General features: G+C 39.2%; 1 protein-coding gene across 1 annotated transcript in view; it reads right to left on the minus strand.

Annotated features, from left to right (window-relative positions):
- LOC311037333 (uncharacterized protein) overlaps window positions 1–20,354 on the minus strand; it is a gene marked incomplete at both ends in the record, with an annotated part of 559,758 nt that overhangs the window by 376,714 nt on the left and 162,690 nt on the right. The window lies entirely within an intron of this gene.

The raw sequence follows: 20,354 nt of genomic DNA on the forward strand, positions 1-20,354 counted from the left end.
GACGAAAACTAAACAAAAACGAAATAAAAACGAAGTTACGATGACTAAAACTATGACTAACAAATAAAAACTAGACTAAATGTTTGGGAGGGACTAGTGGAGAAGAGATCCAGTAGAACTACACAGACCAAAAAATAACGTGACCTACAAGCTCACGTTGTGAGCTTGTAGATCAGCTATTTTTGGCATGCAGCTACTGTAAGTGAAAATCTGCCATTTCTATGGCAGCCAAAAATGAACTTTAGTCGACTAAATGGACTGTAGATTTAGTCGACTAAAATGTTGATGATATTTTAGTCGTCTAAAACTAGAATAAAACAAAAACATTTCAGGTAACGAAAATATGAATTTTATTCAAAAGACTATGACTAAAATTAAATCAAAATTCGCTTTCAAAATCAACACTGGCGTTGTGTATTAGCATTGTTTCTCAACATCAGGTCTGTGGACCATCAGAGGTCCATGTTTCATTCGTACACAGTCAGATTTAAATGAACACTGAGGATTTTCCAGTACAAATTGGATTCCCAGAGATACATTTGAAAAAAATAACACACATTCACAAGGAAACCATGCAAGGCACCAACCTGCTCATCGGGAGCAGTCAGAGGTTCAGTGTCTTGCTCAAGGACACTTCGACACGAACCTGGGGTTCAAAACGGGAACCCTCCGATTCCAAGACGACTACTCTACCTCCTGAGCACAGTGCCACCTGGTGTTTTTATATGGAAATGTTCTATAATGATGTTATTGAATTAAAATGATGTTTGGACTATGCAGTTGTCCAGTCATGTTCTACTGAATTAGATGTTAATCGAATATTACAAGATTCTAATTATAATTTAAAATAGTAATGCTTACCAAGACTGAATTAAAGAACACAAAACATTACTTGTCCTACATCAATGAAATCCATGAAGTCAGTCCTGTCACAACACTGTCAGTCCTGTCACACAGGATATTATGACATACAATGGATAATTTGAGAAAATATTGATGAATTATTCTGGCAGATAAAGGTGTGTTTATATGTCCACTATGTTTTTGTAAAAATATCCTATGTAGGTAGTTTGTAGGGGAGAGTGCCTGGTGGCTATGTTGTGCTTATCCATCCACTACATAATTTGAAAAGTTGATTATATTTCTTAATATGGAAGTATAAAACCATGTTCGATACAATCAGGAAGGATGGGATGAATAAGTAAATTTTATTTGTATCAAATTAATGAATTAGGAAACTAACATATGTACAAATTAATGTGACAGGGCTTGACACTTAAGGGGTGAAATGTGTCTAAAAAGGTGCTTCATTCAAATATAAAAACATGCTGAGATGACATGACATGTGTTTCTCATAGTTTGACATGTCCTCCATCCATATGACTACATTTTCATAACAAGATGTTTAATTTAGAAGTATAAAATAAAATATATATATTCAAAGATGTTGCACAAAAAAAAAATCCCACGATTTAATAACCCATATTTTTTCACCCAGTGCCAATTGCCTATGTAATCCTGGGCGCTACTCTCCCTCTGCCAACCTAGGGAGAGCCCAAGCTGAAACTCATGCCTCCTTCAATGCATGAGGAGCAAGCAGGCCGCTTCTTATCACCTGACAGGGGGGAGTTTCCCCGGTATGACGTAGCGCGTGGAAGGAACACGTTATTCCAACCAGTTCCTTTCCACTCCATCAGGTGCCCTGGCTGACCAGGGGGAGGCAGTATAGAGACCAGGATTACTGCATGTTTTTGTGAGGGTATTAACTACCCTAAGACAGTGGTTCTCAAACTTTTTCATTTCAAGGACCCCCACATTGACACTTATTAGCCCGCGGACCCCCATTTGAAAGATATTTCAATGTTTCCCTCATTTTCCAGATATGACCCCCATAAGAGAAGATTTTTATGGCTACTAGCAGTGATTCTCAACCATTTTAATTTCAAGGCCCCCCAGTTTGACATGCATTATTAGGCAAACGGACCCCCATTTAATGGCATTTCTATCTCTAGGACACCAAGTTATGTTGTAAACTCTCTGAGAGTGTACAAATGGAACCAAATGGACCCGTACAAATGGAACCAAATGGACCCGTTAGGGTCCATTTGGTTCCATTTGTACACTCGCAGAGGTACAGACTCATAAGGGTCCATTTGGTTCCTATCTATCCTTTAGCTGGGGACCCCCTGGAACTCCCTCAAGGACCCCAGGGGGTCCCCGGACCCCACTTTGAGAACCAATGCCCTAGGAGACACGGGGAGAAAATGCAAACTCCACACAGAGAGGCCCTTTTGCCAACCCATTTACAATAATTCAACTGTATGGCATGCTGATGTTTTGGGACATATTGTATTTTATTATTACACAATAGTACATAAATAATTCTACACAATAAATAAATGTATGTTTTAAATAACTGATCTCAATATGGACCCATAGTGATTATAAGTTTTGCCATAATCATGTAGCTCTACAACAGAGGTACAGCCATGACAGCAATGGAACAAAAGAATGAGACAAAAGAAAAGAATGTATACATAATTTGCGGTTGTGAGCTTGTAGATCGGCTATGTTCAAACAGTCGATGTATATAGATTTGAATGTGGCCTATAGTCGCTTCTTTTGGGCTTGTTTTCATAGACCTGGTTGCTTATTCCTCTCGCAAAATCTGGTAACACTGATCACATGGCTTTGAAGATGAGCAGATCTACAAGCTCTCAACATGTCAAGCTGCAAAGCGTTGTGGGCTTGTAGATTGGCTGTTTTGATTAAAATGAAGAATATAGTGAAATAAAATCACTATAAAATCCTGTGCCATCGAACAAGGCTTCGAAGCTCCAAACTATACTTGGGTCAGCTCTAAATATGTTTTTAAATGGCCATCGCCCTTCCCTATTCTCTAAATAAGAATAGAAAGGGTTTTGTATCAAACCCTTTCCTCAGTATTGTGGGATGTGTTTGCATTAACTACAGGGGTTGAAATGGAGATGTTTTAAATGACTAACTGACTATCAACTGGAGGGCAGCTAGAAATAGAAACCGGGACTTTTGGTCACTTGTGAGCAGGGAGAAGTAGCCCGTGATTGTGTCTTGTGCACTTAAGCTGCATGCCTACTTTGGCTCCACTGAAATGGCCTTTTCACGAATGAAAAAATAATAAAATCCAATTTTAGAACTCGTATATGACTGACTCACATGTATCTTAATGACTGCCTCAGACTGGCAATCACTAACTATCAACTAGATTTCAAAAGGCTTGCAGATAATGTGCAGATAACAGCAGTCTCATTAAAGGTGGGCTGACCCTGAGAGTATTGTATCTGTCACCATACTATGTGCAAATATGGTCATTATCATGTCCTTTGTGTTTTGTTTTATTAAACAAAAAACAAAAACAAAGTTTATTTGTATTTTTGTCCTAATAGTATAAGTTGAATACGTTTTTCTTAATATTTAGGCATTGATTATAACTATCAGTGTTTATTCTTATTTAAACTACAAGTCTTTGTGTGGATGTATTTTTTTTTCTTATTTCCACACAACAGCTCTAAGGTGTATTAAAGACATAGTTCAAAGTTGAAAATGAGTGGTATTTCCCTTAAGTTAAAGCTCTATTTTCTGAATTTTCTGACCTAATCATTGCTAAGGTCATAACAGAGTATTTCCACATTGCAGTATTGATACTTTACAGTGAAATATGAGTACTGTTTCCACCACTGATGGTCATAAAGGGGAAGCCACAGACTGTGGTGGACTGCAGTGGTGGGGTCTTGAACCTGTGACCGTCAGCTCACTGGGCAGTCACGCTATCCATTCACCTACGGCTGTCTCATTAATCTGTTGATCAAGGCAAACTATAATAAATTGTGGGGAAAAAAGGAGAGGAAAAAAAGGGCAGACTAAGTCAGAGTCAAGTTTTACAAAATGTAAGTTGTAAAAAAAAAATGTAGACAGACAAAAAAATTAAAAGTCAGACTACACTGATAATGTTATTATTTTTTAAGTCAGACTATACTATACTCAGAGTCATACGTTTAGAAAATGTACTAAAGTACAGTGACTGTCTGTGATTTTCAGTGATGGAGACAAACTGCACATTCTAAATGTAAACAGACATAAAACTGATGTCTGATAACTGGTGGGTGTGTGTGTGTGTGTGTGTGTGTGTGTGTGTGTGTGTGTGTGTGTGTGTGCGTGCGTGCGTGCGTGCGTGCGTGCGTGCGTGCGTGCGTGCGTATGTGGGCTCTAGGCGTGGTGAGCAGTGATTAATTAGGTATAAATAGAGCTCAGGTGTGAGACTCCAGTTCTCGGTTTGGTTCAGTTCAGATGGAACTCCAGCAGCTCTCCACACTTGCAAGCAGGTAATTAAACATTATTATAAACCACCAACATTTAACAGCTTTGTTTAAAAGAATTCAGTTTGGGTAACTAGTCTGTGAATTAATGACATTGGAATGGACACAATGAGGCTTTATATTTTATAACAGAGTTAAGGAAAGTCTTTCAATCTACACTCTGTTCCAATGGCTCATAGTGTCATCTAAACCAATGGCTCTTAAACTTTTACATTTCAACTCTGACAGTGTAACTGGAACCAAATGCACCTGTTAGGGTACATTTGGTTCCTTTTAGACCAGTGCACGGGTCTAAAAGGAACCATTTGGTTACAATGTGTACACTCTCAGAGTTGGACGGTAAGGGTCCATTTGGTTACAATGTGTACACTCTCAGAGTTGGACGGTAAGGGTCCATTTGGTTACAATGTGTACACTCTCAAGAGTTAGACCTGTATGGGTCCATTTGGTTTGGGGGGAGGGGTGACAAAGCTACATCCACAATGGCCCATAAATGTTTGTAGATCAGCTATTTTCTAAAGATTTTTATACATTTGAAAACTGAAATGGGATATTCTGCATAATGAGTACTTTAACGTCTGGTACTTTAAGTACATTTTGATGCCAATACACTTGTGCTTTTACTAAAGTACATTTTGAGTTCCAGACTGGCTTATAAAAGAGTATTTCTTTATTGCAGAATTGATACTTTTACTTAAGTAAAACATTTTAGTTATTTTTCCACCACTGGTAATTAGAAGTGTGGGTGGGGCTGGCAAAGCTACAACCACAAGGGCCCATAGATGTTTTCCTCGATGTGGTCGACTACATGGTCATGTAGGCATACACAACTGAACACCTTTCTTCTGTCTTTTCAGGATATGAAGTGAAAGAAGAAGTCACCAGAAGAAGACATAAGGTAGGATCTCTATGCTGCTTGTTCAGTGAAGAGCTGCTTCTATGCAGTGAAGATTGGTGTTCAAGGTAAGAACTATGTTTTTACTCCTTTTGCGTCGCGTTTCATTTGCGCCGCGTCGATCGCGTTAAAAAAAAAACACAAAACACAAAACAAAACAAAGGCGCAGGCATGGAGCTCCTGGTTTTACTGGGATTGGGGTTCGATTCCCTGCTGTGCCCTTCTTATTGTGTTGGCATTGGTGCAGTGACGTGCACAGACATTTTGAGGGGCAGGTGCTCAAGTAAATTGTACTTTTTTTTTTGTTTACTGGTCTGCTCTTTTTTCCCTCTACACCTATACCTCTTTGCCAAAAATAGCCGATCTACAAGCCCACAACGCCTCTTAGCGCGAGGCGCTGTGAGCTTGTAGATCTGCTATTTTTGGCTAAAGAAAAGGGATGCTAGGTTTCGAGTGGCTAAGGTGAAAACGAAAGTTAAATCTCTGAACTTTTAAAGGAGTACTATTCTAAAACAATGAAACATCAAAAAGATCCCTTTTCAGGCAAAAATGTCCATAATAGGATGAACATTTTAAAGTTTGAATGGGGCTTCTATTCTATATATGACATTTTGAATCTTTACAGTCAGTTCACCACCTTTTGGGTCTTGAGTCGAACCAATTACTCCCGCGGAGACATCAAATTTCTCTTTTGGGCCTTGAGTCCCAAGACTCAAGGCCAAAAAGAGAAATTTGATGTCTCCGCGGGAGTAATTGGTTCGACTCAAGAATCTTTTGGGTCTTGAGTCTTGGGAAAGAAAAAAAAAGGTGCGCCAGTTGGATTTTAACCTGGAACCTTCTGGTTGCAAGTCCTGTTTCTAAACCACTGCACCACAGAGGTCCTTACCTGTTCTGTTGACTTGCGTGGAATTTTCTCAAAGATTATATAAAGGTAAACGCCCCAGGTAAAAGTTAGAAAGATGTCCTTGCGGGATTTGAACTCAGGACCTTCAGTATGCAAGACCTGAATCCTAACCACAGCTCCACCATGCTGCATACTTTCTATGGTCTCTTACACGCTCTTCAGTGAAAGATCAGATAAAAGTGCAAGAGTCAGGTGTTGGTTGGAAACCTGTCCTGGTTGGATTTGAATTGGTAACTTTCTGGTTGCAAGTCCTGTATCTAAACCACTGCACCACAGAGGTTCTGACTTGTTCTGTTAACTTAGCCTGGCAAAGTGTGTACCCTTTTCCCTTTAAATATCCATTGCCATTGACAATGTATGGGGCGCTTAAAGTTAAATATCTCCAAAACTACAAATTCTTTTTTTTTTTTTAAATCTCAAGCATGCATGTCCACAGTAAGGTGGATTTTTTGAACTGTGAATGGAGTTTCTAGGTGAAAGTGTTTTTTTGAGGTCCCAAAACCTTCCATCCGCCTCCATTATAAATCTCTGAACTTTTAAAGGAGTACAATTCTAAAACTATGCAACATTTCAAAGATTCATTTTCAGGCAAACATGTCCACAGTAAGATGAACATTTTAAAGTATGAATGACGTTACTAGGCGTAAGTACGTAGTTGTAAGCCTGCCTTTAAATGTCCATTGCCGCATCGACAATGCATGGGGCGCTTAAAGTTAAATATCTCCAAAACGACAAATTATAAAAAAAAAAAAATCTCAAGCATGCATGTCCACAGTAAGGTGGATTTTTTGAACTGTGAATGGAGTTTCTAGGTGAAAGTGTTTTTTTGAGGTCCCTAAACCTTCCATCCGCCTCCATTATAAATCTCTGAACTTTTAAAGGAGTACAGTTCTAAAACTATAAAACATTTCAAAGATTCCTTTTCAGGCAAACATGTCCACAGTAGGATGAACATTTTAAAGTATTAATGAGGTTACTAGGCGTAAGTATGTAGTTGTAGGCCTGCCTTTAAATTACTCCCGCGGAGACATACAATTTCTCTTTTTGGCCTTGAGTCTTGGGACTCAAAGCCCAAAAGAGAAATTCGATGTCTCCACGGGAGGAATTGTTCGACTCGTGACTCTTTTGGGTCTTGAGTCTTGGGAAAGAAAAAAAAAAGTGCACCAGTTGGATTTGAACCGAGAACTTTCCGGTTGCAAGTCCTGTTTCTAAACCACTGCACCACAGAGGTCCTTACCTGTACTTTTGACTTTTGTGGTATTTGTTGAAAGATTATATAAAGGTAAAAGCCCCAGGTAAAAGTTAGAAAGATGTCCTTGCAGGGTTTGAACTCAGGACCTTCAGTATGCAAGGCCTGAATCCTAACCACCACTCTACCATGCTACATACTTTCTATGGTCTCTTACACGCTCTTCAGTGAAAGATCAGATAAAGGTGCAAGAGTAAGGTATTGGTTGGAAACCTGTCCTGGTTGGATTTGAACCGGTAACCTTCTGGTTGCAAGTCCTGTATCTAAACCACTGCACCACAGAGGTTCTGGCTCTTTCTGTTAACTTAGCCTGCTAAACTTTGTACCCTTTTCCCTTTAAATATCCATTGCCATAGACAATGTATGGGGCGCTTAAAGTTAAATATTTCAAAAACTACAAATCATTTCAAAGTAAAACATCTCAAGGATGCATGTCCACAGTAAGGGGGAATTTTTGTACTGTGAATGGAGTTTCTAGGTGAAAGTGTTTCTTTGAGGTCCCAAAACCTTCCATCCGCCTCCATTATAAATCTCTGAACTTTTAAAGGAGTACAATTCTAAAACTATGCAACATTTCAAAGATTCCTTTTGAGGCAAACATGTCCACAGTAAGATGAACATTTTAAAGTATGAATGACGTTACTAGGCGTAAGTACGTAGTTGTAAGCCTGCCTTTAAATGTCCATTGCCGCATCGACAATGCATGGGGCGCTTAAAGTTAAATATCTCCAAAACTACAAATTAATTTTTTTTTTAAATCTCAAGCATGCATGTCCACAGTAAGGTGGATTTTTTGAACTGTGAATGGAGTTTCTAGGTGAAAGTGTTTTTTTGAGGTCCCTAAACCTTCCATCCGCCTCCATTATAAATCTCTGAACTTTTAAAGGAGTACAATTCTAAAACTATGCAACATTTCAAAGATTCCTTTTCAGGCAAACATGTCCACAGTAAGATGAACATTTTAAAGTATGAATGAGGTTACTAGGCGTAAGTATGTAGTTGTAGGCCTGCCTTTAAATTACTCCCGCGGAGACATACAATTTCTCTTTTTGGCCTTGAGTCTTGGGACTCAAAGCCCAAAAGAGAAATTCGATGTCTCCGCGGGAGGAATTGTTCGACTCGTGACTCTTTTGGGTCTTGAGTCTTGGGAAAGAAAAAAAAAAGTGCACTAGTTGGATTTGAACCGGGAACTTTCCGGTTGCAAGTCCTGTTTCTAAACCACTGCACCACAGAGGTCCTTAACTGTACTGTTGACTTTTGTGGTATTTTCTGAAAGATTATATAAAGGTAAAAGCCCCAGGTAAAAGTTAGAAAGATGTCCTTGCGGGATCTGAACTCAGGACCTTCAGTATGCAAGGCCTGAATCCTAACCACCGCTCTACCATGCTACATACTTTCTATGGTCTCTTACACGGTCTTCAGTGAAAGATCAGATAAAAGTGCAAGAGTAAGGTATTGGTTGGAAACCTGTCCTGATTGGATTTGAACCGGTAACCTTCTGGTTGCAAGTCCTGTATGTAAACCACTGCACCACAGAGGTTCTGACTCTTTCTGTTAACATAGCCCTCTCAATTTTGTACCCTTTTCCCTTTAAATATCCATTGCCATAGACAATGTATGGGGCGCTTAAAGTTAAATATTTCAAAAACTACAAATCATTTCAAAGTAAAACATCTCAAGGATGCATGTCCACAGTAAGGGGGAATTTTTGTACTGTGAATGGAGTTTCTAGGTGAAAGTGTTTTTTTGAGGTCCCAAAACCTTCCATCCGCCTCCATTATAAATCTCTGAACTTTTAAAGGAGTACAATTCTAAAACTATGCAACATTTCAAAGATTCCTTTTCAGGCAAACATGTCCACAGTAAGATGAACATTTTAAAGTATGAATGACGTTACTAGGCGTAAGTACGTAGTTGTAAGCCTGCCTTTAAATGTCCATTGCCGCATCGACAATGCATGGGGCGCTTAAAGTTAAATATCTCCAAAACGACAAATTATAAAAAATAAAAAAATCTCAAGCATGCATGTCCACAGTAAGGTGGATTTTTTGAACTGTGAATGGAGTTTCTAGGTGAAAGTGTTTTTTTGAGGTCCCTAAACCTTCCATCCGCCTCCATTATAAATCTCTGAACTTTTAAAGGAGTACAGTTCTAAAACTATAAAACATTTCAAAGATTCCTTTTCAGGCAAACATGTCCACAGTAGGATGAACATTTTAAAGTATTAATGAGGTTACTAGGCGTAAGTATGTAGTTGTAGGCCTGCCTTTAAATTACTCCCGCGGAGACATACAATTTCTCTTTTTGGCCTTGAGTCTTGGGACTCAAAGCCCAAAAGAGAAATTCGATGTCTCCGCGGGAGGAATTGTTCGACTCGTGACTCTTTTGGGTCTTGAGTCTTAGGAAAGAAAAAAAAAAGTGCACCAGTTGGATTTGAACCGGGAACTTTCCGGTTGCAAGTCCTGTTTCTAAACCACTGCACCACAGAGGTCCTTACCTGTACTGTTGACTTTTGTGGTATATTCTGAAAGATTATATAAAGGTAAAAGCCCCAGGTAAAAGTTAGAAAGATGTCCTTGCGGGATCTGAACTCAGGACCTTCAGTATGCAAGGCCTGAATCCTAACCACCGCTCTACCATGCTACATACTTTCTATGGTCTCTTACACGCTCTTCAGTGAAAGATCAGATAAAGGTGCAAGAGTAAGGTATTGGTTGGAAACCTGTCCTGGTTGGATTTGAACCGGTAACCTTCTGGTTGCAAGTCCTGTATCTAAACCACTGCACCACAGAGGTTCTGGCTCTTTCTGTTAACTTAGCCTGCTAAACTTTGTACCCTTTTCCCTTTAAATATCCATTGCCATAGACAATGTATGGGGCGCTTAAAGTTAAATATTTCAAAAACTACAAATCATTTCAAAGTAAAACATCTCAAGGATGCATGTCCACAGTAAGGGGGAATTTTTGTACTGTGAATGGAGTTTCTAGGTGAAAGTGTTTCTTTGAGGTCCCAAAACCTTCCATCCGCCTCCATTATAAATCTCTGAACTTTTAAAGGAGTACAATTCTAAAACTATGCAACATTTCAAAGATTCCTTTTGAGGCAAACATGTCCACAGTAAGATGAACATTTTAAAGTATGAATGACGTTACTAGGCGTAAGTACGTAGTTGTAAGCCTGCCTTTAAATGTCCATTGCCGCATCGACAATGCATGGGGCGCTTAAAGTTAAATATCTCCAAAACTACAAATTAATTTTTTTTTTAAATCTCAAGCATGCATGTCCACAGTAAGGTGGATTTTTTGAACTGTGAATGGAGTTTCTAGGTGAAAGTGTTTTTTTGAGGTCCCTAAACCTTCCATCCGCCTCCATTATAAATCTCTGAACTTTTAAAGGAGTACAATTCTAAAACTATGCAACATTTCAAAGATTCCTTTTCAGGCAAACATGTCCACAGTAAGATGAACATTTTAAAGTATGAATGAGGTTACTAGGCGTAAGTATGTAGTTGTAGGCCTGCCTTTAAATTACTCCCGCGGAGACATACAATTTCTCTTTTTGGCCTTGAGTCTTGGGACTCAAAGCCCAAAAGAGAAATTCGATGTCTCCGCGGGAGGAATTGTTCGACTCGTGACTCTTTTGGGTCTTGAGTCTTGGGAAAGAAAAAAAAAAGTGCACTAGTTGGATTTGAACCGGGAACTTTCCGGTTGCAAGTCCTGTTTCTAAACCACTGCACCACAGAGGTCCTTAACTGTACTGTTGACTTTTGTGGTATTTTCTGAAAGATTATATAAAGGTAAAAGCCCCAGGTAAAAGTTAGAAAGATGTCCTTGCGGGATCTGAACTCAGGACCTTCAGTATGCAAGGCCTGAATCCTAACCACCGCTCTACCATGCTACATACTTTCTATGGTCTCTTACACGGTCTTCAGTGAAAGATCAGATAAAAGTGCAAGAGTAAGGTATTGGTTGGAAACCTGTCCTGATTGGATTTGAACCGGTAACCTTCTGGTTGCAAGTCCTGTATGTAAACCACTGCACCACAGAGGTTCTGACTCTTTCTGTTAACATAGCCCTCTCAATTTTGTACCCTTTTCCCTTTAAATATCCATTGCCATAGACAATGTATGGGGCGCTTAAAGTTAAATATTTCAAAAACTACAAATCATTTCAAAGTAAAACATCTCAAGGATGCATGTCCACAGTAAGGGGGAATTTTTGTACTGTGAATGGAGTTTCTAGGTGAAAGTGTTTTTTTGAGGTCCCAAAACCTTCCATCCGCCTCCATTATAAATCTCTGAACTTTTAAAGGAGTACAATTCTAAAACTATGCAACATTTCAAAGATTCCTTTTCAGGCAAACATGTCCACAGTAAGATGAACATTTTAAAGTATGAATGACGTTACTAGGCGTAAGTACGTAGTTGTAAGCCTGCCTTTAAATGTCCATTGCCGCATCGACAATGCATGGGACGCTTAAAGTTAAATATCTCCAAAACGACAAATTATAAAAAATAAAAAAATCTCAAGCATGCATGTCCACAGTAAGGTGGATTTTTTGAACTGTGAATGGAGTTTCTAGGTGAAAGTGTTTTTTTGAGGTCCCTAAACCTTCCATCCGCCTCCATTATAAATCTCTGAACTTTTAAAGGAGTACAGTTCTAAAACTATAAAACATTTCAAAGATTCCTTTTCAGGCAAACATGTCCACAGTAAGATGAACATTTTAAAGTATGAATGAGGTTACTAGGCGTAAGTATGTAGTTGTAGGCCTGCCTTTAAATTACTCCCGCGGAGACATACAATTTCTCTTTTTGGCCTTGAGTCTTGGGACTCAAAGCCCAAAAGAGAAATTCGATGTCTCCGCGGGAGGAATTGTTCGACTCGTGACTCTTTTGGGTCTTGAGTCTTGGGAAAGAAAAAAAAAAGTGCACTAGTTGGATTTGAACCGGGAACTTTCCGGTTGCAAGTCCTGTTTCTAAACCACTGCACCACAGAGGTCCTTAACTGTACTGTTGACTTTTGTGGTATTTTCTGAAAGATTATATAAAGGTAAAAGCCCCAGGTAAAAGTTAGAAAGATGTCCTTGCGGGATCTGAACTCAGGACCTTCAGTATGCAAGGCCTGAATCCTAACCACCGCTCTACCATGCTACATACTTTCTATGGTCTCTTACACGCTCTTCAGTGAAAGATCAGATAAAAGTGCAAGAGTAAGGTATTGGTTGGAAACCTGTCCTGATTGGATTTGAACCGGTAACCTTCTGGTTGCAAGTCCTGTATGTAAACCACTGCACCACAGAGGTTCTGACTCTCTCTGTTAACTTAGCCCTCTCAATTTTGTACCCTTTTCCCTTTAAATATCCATTGCCATAGACAATGTATGGGGCGCTTAAAGTTAAATATTTCAAAAACTACAAATCATTTCAAAGTAAAACATCTCAAGGATGCATGTCCACAGTAAGGGGGAATTTTTGTACTGTGAATGGAGTTTCTAGGTGAAAGTGTTTTTTTGAGGTCCCAAAACCTTCCATCCGCCTCCATTATAAATCTCTGAACTTTTAAAGGAGTACAATTCTAAAACTATGCAACATTTCAAAGATTCCTTTTCAGGCAAACATGTCCACAGTAAGATGAACATTTTAAAGTATGAATGACGTTACTAGGCGTAAGTACGTAGTTGTAAGCCTGCCTTTAAATGTCCATTGCCGCATCGACAATGCATGGGGCGCTTAAAGTTAAATATCTCCAAAACGACAAATTATAAAAAAAAAAAAAATCTCAAGCATGCATGTCCACAGTAAGGTGGATTTTTTGAACTGTGAATGGAGTTTCTAGGTGAAAGTGTTTTTTTGAGGTCCCTAAACCTTCCATCCGCCTCCATTATAAATCTCTGAACTTTTAAAGGAGTACAGTTCTAAAACTATAAAACATTTCAAAGATTCCTTTTCAGGCAAACATGTCCACAGTAGGATGAACATTTTAAAGTATTAATGAGGTTACTAGGCGTAAGTATGTAGTTGTAGGCCTGCCTTTAAATTACTCCCGCGGAGACATACAATTTCTCTTTTTGGCCTTGAGTCTTGGGACTCAAAGCCCAAAAGAGAAATTCGATGTCTCCGCGGGAGGAATTGTTCGACTCGTGACTCTTTTGGGTCTTGAGTCTTAGGAAAGAAAAAAAAAAGTGCACCAGTTGGATTTGAACCGGGAACTTTCCGGTTGCAAGTCCTGTTTCTAAACCACTGCACCACAGAGGTCCTTACCTGTACTGTTGACTTTTGTGGTATATTCTGAAAGATTATATAAAGGTAAAAGCCCCAGGTAAAAGTTAGAAAGATGTCCTTGCGGGATCTGAACTCAGGACCTTCAGTATGCAAGGCCTGAATCCTAACCACCGCTCTACCATGCTACATACTTTCTATGGTCTCTTACACGCTCTTCAGTGAAAGATCAGATAAAAGTGCAAGAGTAAGGTATTGGTTGGAAACCTGTCCTGGTTGGATTTGAACCGGTAACCTTCTGGTTGCAAGTCCTGTATGTAAACCACTGCACCACAGAGGTTCTGACTCTTTCTGTTAACTTAGCCTGCTCAATTTTGTACCCTTTTCCCTTTAAATATCCATTGCCATAGACAATGTATGGGGCGCTTAAAGTTAAATATTTCAAAAACTACAAATCATTTCAAAGTAAAACATCTCAAGGATGCATGTCCACAGTAAGGGGGAATTTTTGTACTGTGAATGGAGTTTCTAGGTGAAAGTGTTTTTTTGAGGTCCCAAAACCTTCCATCCGCCTCCATTATAAATCTCTGAACTTTTAAAGGAGTACAATTCTAAAACTATGCAACATTTCAAAGATTCCTTTTCAGGCAAACATGTCCACAGTAAGATGAACATTTTAAAGTATGAATGACGTTACTAGGCGTAAGTACGTAGTTGTAAGCCTGCCTTTAAATGTCCATTGCCGCATCGACAATGCATGGGACGCTTAAAGTTAAATATCTCCAAAACGACAAATTATAAAAAATAAAAAAATCTCAAGCATGCATGTCCACAGTAAGGTGGATTTTTTGAACTGTGAATGGAGTTTCTAGGTGAAAGTGTTTTTTTGAGGTCCCTAAACCTTCCATCCGCCTCCATTATAAATCTCTGAACTTTTAAAGGAGTACAGTTCTAAAACTATAAAACATTTCAAAGATTCCTTTTCAGGCAAACATGTCCACAGTAGGATGAACATTTTAAAGTATGAATGAGGTTACTAGGCGTAAGTATGTAGTTGTAGGCCTGCCTTTAAATTACTCCCGCGGAGACATACAATTTCTCTTTTTGGCCTTGAGTCTTGGGACTCAAAGCCCAAAAGAGAAATTCGATGTCTCCACGGGAGGAATTGTTCGACTCGTGACTCTTTTGGGTCTTGAGTCTTGGGAAAGAAAAAAAAAAAGTGCACCAGTTGGATTTGAGCCGAGAACTTTCCGGTTGCAAGTCCTGTTTCTAAACCACTGCACCACAGAGGTCCTTACCTGTACTGTTGACTTTTGTGGTATTTGTTGAAAGATTATATAAAGGTAAAAGCCCCAGGTAAAAGTTAGAAAGATGTCCTTGCAGGGTTTGAACTCAGGACCTTCAGTATGCAAGGCCTGAATCCTAACCACCGCTCTACCATGCTACATACTTTCTATGGTCTCTTACACGCTCTTCAGTGAAAGATCAGATAAAGGTGCAAGAGTAAGGTATTGGTTGGAAACCTGTCCTGGTTGGATTTGAACCGGTAACCTTCTGGTTGCAAGTCCTGTATCTAAACCATTGCACCACAGAGGTTCTGGCTCTTTCTGTTAACTTAGCCTGCTAAACTTTGTACCCTTTTCCCTTTAAATATCCATTGCCATAGACAATGTATGGGGCGCTTAAAGTTAAATATTTCAAAAACTACAAATCATTTCAAAGTAAAACATCTCAAGGATGCATGTCCACAGTAAGGGGGAATTTTTGTACTGTGAATGGAGTTTCTAGGTGAAAGTGTTTCTTTGAGGTCCCAAAACCTTCCATCCGCCTCCATTATAAATCTCTGAACTTTTAAAGGAGTACAATTCTAAAACTATGCAACATTTCAAAGATTCCTTTTGAGGCAAACATGTCCACAGTAAGATGAACATTTTAAAGTATGAATGACGTTACTAGGTGTAAGTACGTAGTTGTAAGCCTGCCTTTAAATGTCCATTGCCGCATCGACAATGCATGGGGCGCTTAAAGTTAAATATCTCCAAAACTACAAATTATAAAAAAAAAAAAATCTCAAGCATGCATGTCCACAGTAAGGTGGATTTTTTGAACTGTGAATGGAGTTTCTAGGTGAAAGTGTTTTTTTGAGGTCCCTAAACCTTCCATCCGCCTCCATTATAAATCTCTGAACTTTTAAAGGAGTACAATTCTAAAACTATGCAACATTTCAAAGATTCCTTTTCAGGCAAACATGTCCACAGTAAGATGAACATTTTAAAGTATGAATGAGGTTACTAGGCGTAAGTATGTAGTTGTAGGCCTGCCTTTAAATTACTCCCGCGGAGACATACAATTTCTCTTTTTGGCCTTGAGTCTTGGGACTCAAAGCCCAAAAGAGAAATTCGATGTCTCCGCGGGAGGAATTGTTCGACTCGTGACTCTTTTGGGTCTTGAGTCTTGGGAAAGAAAAAAAAAAGTGCACCAGTTGGATTTGAACCGGGAACTTTCCAGTTGCAAGTCTTGTTTCTAAACCACTGCACCACAGAGGTCCTTACCTGTACTATTGACTTTTGTGGTATTTTCTGAAAGATTATATAAAGGTAAAAGCCCCAGGTAAAAGTTAGAAAGATGTCCTTGCGGGATCTGAACTCAGGACCTTCAGTATGCAAGGCCTGAATCCTAACCACCGCTCTACCATGCTACATACTTTCTATGGTCTCTTACACGGTCTTCAGTGAAAGATCAGATAAAAGTGCAAGAGTAAGGTATTGGTTGGAAACCTGTCCTGATTGGATTTGAACCGGTAACCTTCTGGTTGCAAGTCCTGTATGTAAACCACTGCACCACAGAGGTTCTGACTCTTTCTGTTAACATAGCCCTCTCAATTTTGTACCCTTTTCCCTTTAAATATCCATTGCCATAGACAATGTATGGGGCGCTTAAAGTTAAATATTTCAAAAACTACAAATCATTTCAAAGTAAAACATCTCAAGGATGCATGTCCACAGTAAGGGGGAATTTTTGTACTGTGAATGGAGTTTCTAGGTGAAAGTGTTTTTTTGAGGTCCCAAAACCTTCCATCCGCCTCCATTATAAATCTCTGAACTTTTAAAGGAGTACAATTCTAAAACTATGCAACATTTCAAAGATTCCTTTTCAGGCAAACATGTCCACAGTAAGATGAACATTTTAAAGTATGAATGACGTTACTAGGCGTAAGTACGTAGTTGTAAGCCTGCCTTTAAATGTCCATTGCCGCATCGACAATGCATGGGGCGCTTAAAGTTAAATATCTCCAAAACTACACTTTTTTTTTTTTAAATCTCAAGCATGCATGTCCACAGTAAGGTGGATTTTTTGAACTGTGAATGGAGTTTCTAGGTGAAAGTGTTTTTTTGAGGTCCCTAAACCTTCCATCCGCCTCCATTATAAATCTCTGAACTTTTAAAGGAGTACAATTCTAAAACTATGCAACATTTCAAAGATTCCTTTTCAGGCAAACATGTCCACAGTAAGATGAACATTTTAAAGTATGAATGAGGTTACTAGGCGTAAGTATGTAGTTGTAGGCCTGCCTTTAAATTACTCCCGCGGAGACATACAATTTCTCTTTTTGGCCTTGAGTCTTGGGACTCAAAGCCCAAAAGAGAAATTCGATGTCTCCGCGGGAGGAATTGTTCGACTCGTGACTCTTTTGGGTCTTGAGTCTTGGGAAAGAAAAAAAAAAGTGCACCAGTTGGATTTGAGCCGGGAACTTTCCGGTTGCAAGTCTTGTTTCTAAACCACTGCACCACAGAGGTCCTTACCTGTACTGTTGACTTTTGTGGTATTTTCTGAAAGATTATATAAAGGTAAAAGCCCCAGGTAAAAGTTAGAAAGATGTCCTTGCGGGATCTGAACTCAGGACCTTCAGTATGCAAGGCCTGAATCCTAACCACCGCTCTACCATGCTACATACTTTCTATGGTCTCTTACACGCTCTTCAGTGAAAGATCAGATAAAAGTGCAAGAGTAAGGTATTGGTTGGAAACCTGTCCTGGTTGGATTTGAACCGGTTACCTTCTGGTTGCAAGTCCTGTATGTATACCACTGCACCACAGAGGTTCTGACTCTTTCTGTTAACTTAGCCTGCTAAATTTTGTACCCTTTTCCCTTTAAATATCCATTGCCATAGACAATGTATGGGGCGCTTAAAGTTAAATATTTCAAAAACTACAAATCATTTCAAAGTAAAACATCTCAAGGATGCATGTCCACAGTAAGGGGGAATTTTTGTACTGTGAATGGAGTTTCTAGGTGAAAGTGTTTTTTTGAGGTCCCTAAACCTTCCATCCGCCTCCATTATAAATCTCTGAACTTTTAAAGGAGTACAATTCTAAAACTATGCAACATTTCAAAGATTCCTTTTGAGGCCAACATGTCCACAGTAAGATGAACATTTGAAAGTATGAATGACGTTACTAGGCGTAAGTACGTAGTTGTAAGCCTGCCTTTAAATGTCCATTGCCGCATCGACAATGCATGGGGCGCTTAAAGTTAAATATCTCCAAAACTACAAATTAATTTTTTTTTTAAATCTCAAGCATGCATGTCCACAGTAAGGTGGATTTTTTGAACTGTGAATGGAGTTTCTAGGTGAAAGTGTTTTTTTGAGGTCCCTAAACCTTCCATCCGCCTCCATTATAAATCTCTGAACTTTTAAAGGAGTACAGTTCTAAAACTATAAAACATTTCAAAGATTCCTTTTCAGGCAAACATGTCCACAGTAAGATGAACATTTTAAAGTATGAATGAGGTTACTAGGCGTAAGTATGTAGTTGTAGGCCTGCCTTTAAATTACTCCCGCGGAGACATAAAATTTCTCTTTTTGGCCTTGAGTCTTGGGACTCAAAGCCCAAAAGAGAAATTCGATGTCTCCGCGGGAGGAATTGTTCGACTCGTGACTCTTTTGGGTCTTGAGTCTTGGGAAAGAAAAAAAAATAGTGCACCAGTTGGATTTGAACCGGGAACTTTCCAGTTTCAAGTCCTGTTTCTAAACCACTGCACCACAGAGGTCCTTACCTGTACTGTTGACTTTTGTGGCATTTTCTTAAAGATTATATAAAGGTAAAAGCCCCAGGCAAAAGTTAGAAAGATATTCTTTGCGGAATTTGAACTCAGGACCTTCAGTATGCAAGGCCTGAATCCTAACCACCGCTCTACCATGCTACATACTTTCTATGGTCTCTTACACGCTGTTCAATGAAAGATCAGATAAAAGTGCAAGAGTAAGGTATTGGTTGGAAACTTGTCCTGGTTGGATTTGAACCGGTAACCTTCTGGTTGCAAGTCCTGTATCTAAACCACTGCACCACAGAGGTTCTGGCTCTTTCTGTTAACTTAGCCTGCTAAAGTTTGTACCCTTTTCCCTTTAAATATCCATTGCCATAGACAATGTATGGGGCGCTTAAAGTTAAATATTTCAAAAACTAAAAATCATTTCAAAGTAAAACATCTCAAGGATGCATGTCCACAGTAAGGGGGGATTTTTGTACTGTGAATGGAGTTTCTAGGTGAAAGTGTTTTTTTGAGGTCCCAAAACCTTCCATCCGCCTCCATTATAAATCTCTGAACTTTTAAAGGAGTACAATTCTAAAACTATGCAACATTTCAAAGATTCCTTTTCAGGCAAACATGTCCACAGTAAGATGAACATTTTAAAGTATGAATGACGTTACTAGGCGTAAGTACGTAGTTGTAAGCCTGCCTTTAAATGTCCATTGCCGCATCGACAATGCATGGGGCGCTTAAAGTTAAATATCTCCAAAACTACAAATTATAAAAAAAAAAAAATCTCAAGCATGCATGTCCACAGTAAGGTGGATTTTTTGAACTGTGAATGGAGTTTCTAGGTGAAAGTGTTTTTTTGAGGTCCCTAAACCTTCCATCCGCCTCCATTATAAATCTCTGAACTTTTAAAGGAGTACAATTCTAAAACTATGCAACATTTCAAAGATTCCTTTTCAGGCAAACATGTCCACAGTAAGATGAACATTTTAAAGTATGAATGAGGTTACTAGGCGTAAGTATGTAGTTGTAGGCCTGCCTTTAAATTACTCCCGCGGAGACATAAAATTTCTCTTTTTGGCCTTGAGTCTTGGGACTCAAAGCCCAAAAGAGAAATTCGATGTCTCCGCGGGAGGAATTGTTCGACTCGTGACTCTTTTGGGTCTTGAGTCTTGGGAAAGAAAAAAAAAAGTGCACCAGTTGGATTTGAACCGGGAACTTTCCAGTTGCAAGTCTTGTTTCTAAACCACTGCACCACAGAGGTCCTTACCTGTACTGTTGACTTTTGTGGTATTTTCTGAAAGATTATATAAAGGTAAAAGCCCCAGGTAAAAGTTAAAAAGATGCCCTTGCGGGATTTCAACTCAGGACCTTCAGTATGCAAGGCCTGAATCCTAACCACTGCTCTACCATGCTACATACTTTCTATGGTCTCTTACACGGTCTTCAGTGAAAGATCAGATAACGGTGCAAGAGTAAGGTATTGGTTGGAAACCTGTCCTGGTTGGATTTGAACCGGTAACCTTCTGGTTGCAAGTCCTGTGTCTAAACCACTGCACCACAGAGGTTCTGACTTGTTCTGTTAACTTAGCGTGGTATAGTTTGTACCCTTTTCCCTTCAAATATCCATTGCCATAGACAATGTATGGGGCGCTTAAAGTTAAATATTTCAAAAACTACAAATCATTT

Source organism: Gymnoscopelus microlampas, assembly GCF_963454915.1.
Source record: "Gymnoscopelus microlampas genome assembly, chromosome: 21".
NCBI classification, from domain to species: Eukaryota; Metazoa; Chordata; class Actinopteri; order Myctophiformes; family Myctophidae; genus Gymnoscopelus; species Gymnoscopelus microlampas.